Here is a 2,381-nt window from a genome sequence, read left to right as displayed (position 1 = left end):
GGCACCGTTTTATAAATATCTGAAAGTACACTCTTAACATCAGTCAGTCAAGCATTATAATGTGATATTATGATAATCAAATATTATTTAATGATATAACTTTAGTAATTAGAATTAAAATTTGGTAACCATGTATGAATGCATAACTGTTTTAACTGAACTTCGGACTGGTGGTGGTGCTTTTTTGGTCATTCAGTGTTTCTGTAAAAAAAAATGGGGAAAAAATAACAAAAATACTGACAAGATAATAATGATAGGAATTCTACTAATAAGAACAATAGAAAACGCACTAAGGATTAATGAGCTACTGGATTCATGAATATTAATCAGGTTGTGTGCGTTCGCGCGAACTGATTTGCTGAAATCAAAACAGGGAAGATAATAGGTGAGCGCCAGCCAATGAGATTGCCGTGTGCGCATTAGTTCCACCCACTATCGGAGAAAGCGGTAGTTCTTGAAAGCTGAAGAATTCCAAAGGAACTCCGTTATTTGGACAGGAAAATACAACAAAGAATATCGTTTACATGTAGCGCGCATAGGTAGCGCGTCAATTCTCTCTCTCCCTCTCTCGCTGCGTGTGTGTGAAACAAAGCGACGGCGAGTCGTGCGCCTTCACACTAGAGTTTACGGTACGTTAAATACAGGTGCGTTGCACATCCATTCACATGAACTGAAAAACAGCACAGATTGCTTGACGGAGAGAGAAACTCTGAAGCGCTCAGTCAGAGAGTGTTCGGCGAGTGAAAATATATCTGTGCTAAACTTATACTCAGCCTCCAACTCACACACTGGCGAGTAAAATCTGAGAATTTATTAGCAATTAGCTAATAATAGACATAATTTAGTCGCCCAGAGTGAAGATTTAGTCGCATATGCGAGTGATTTACTCGCAATGTAGAGGGTTGAACAGATATGGGTGTCATGCCATAAAATAGTTTTATATTTAATGTGAATTTAACATTGAAAGTTAATGGGAATAAAAACATTGTAAGTTAGGCTACTTATCATAACACTTTCATTGTACAGAAAGAGAGCAAACATTTACATTATCAAAGAACATTTTCACTGACAGCCTAGAGTTCAAGCACTCTCAACTGCCATTAAAATCACTGAAGCCGTTTACACTGTGAAATGAATATCTTACTTATTTATACACACATCTGCACTTTGTTGTTTCTAATGAGAGAATTCCCCAGAAAGGTATTCAGTCAGCGAGCGAGTGAACAAAACACCGGCATTTTAGCGATGACTCATCTGAACACCTTTGATTGGTCATTACATTCATAAGCTCAACAGCATGGTGTGTGATTGGTTATAATAATGCGCAGTGCTGTAAAAACGCACCTGTCTCTGTAAAAAAAACGATTTAATCAGGCTGGAGTGATTGTATCAAATATACAAAATATTATTCGGCTATTTTTTGTCTTTTGGAAGCTGCATTCAAAATCCACTTGGCTCAAAAATCTGAATGGGCTTGACGCCTCTGAGAGAAAGTTTAATTTATTTGGGTCTGATGAGAAACATTTTGTTTGGCACCAGCCAGGTGAAAGACTGAAGCCCAAGTGTGTAAAGAAGTCAGTGAAAGGTGGAGGAGGAAGTGTCATGGTTTGGGGGATGTTTTGTGCAGCAGGAGTTGGGCCTCTTATACAGCTACATGGCAGGGTGAATGCAAATGTTTATCAGAACCCCCTTCAGCAACATGCAGTCCCTTCCCTTGAAGCATCTCCCAATCAGTCTTCAATTTTCATGCAAGACAATGCTCCCTCTCACACTGCAAAACAGATAAAGCAGTTCCTTGAAGCCAAGAACATTGAAATAATGAAATGGCCGGCCCAGAGTCCTGATCTAAGCCAGGCTGAAAATCCTTGGCGACAAATTTATGTCTAAGTAACCCACTACATTTAGCGAATTGTGAAAGAGACTGGAAGAAGAGTTGGCCAAGATCACACCAGCACAGTGTGAGAAACTAGTGATGTCCTGCGGCCGCAGATGTGCTGAAGTCATTCAAAGCAGGGGCCTTTACACTTCCTAGTAATTTCTGACAGATGTAACCCTCCAAAATTTTTGTTGTAATCTTCTTTCGTGCTACAGTGGTTGTTACTGTTCTCTAACTTTGATCACTGAGTTCTCCACAAAATAAAGGTTTTTGTTGAAATGCCTTGGTTATTTTGTCAAACATGTTAGTTGATCAGTGGTATACCTATAGCTAATATTCCTTCAAATTTTAAGCGATGAAGATTATTAACAATATTTAAGAAGAAATCAAGTATTTATAGATTGTTCTCTAATTTTGACCTCCACTGTATATGTATGTATATGTATGTATATATATGTATATATATATATATATATATATATATATATATATATATATATATATA

The 2,381-nt window shown here is 37.6% G+C and overlaps 1 pseudogene; it reads right to left on the bottom strand.

The window, feature by feature from the left end:
- The window catches only part of LOC107723455 (DNA repair and recombination protein RAD54B-like), a 20,871-nt pseudogene that overhangs the window by 5,476 nt on the left and 13,014 nt on the right, over positions 1–2,381 (bottom strand).

Source organism: Sinocyclocheilus rhinocerous, unplaced genomic scaffold (genome assembly GCF_001515625.1).
Source record: "Sinocyclocheilus rhinocerous isolate Xijiao unplaced genomic scaffold, SAMN03320098_v1.1 scaffold241, whole genome shotgun sequence".
In the NCBI taxonomy this organism is placed as follows: domain Eukaryota; kingdom Metazoa; phylum Chordata; class Actinopteri; order Cypriniformes; family Cyprinidae; genus Sinocyclocheilus; species Sinocyclocheilus rhinocerous.
The sequence above is the reverse complement of the archived record's forward strand: the minus strand, read 5'-3'. Positions and strand labels throughout refer to the sequence as shown.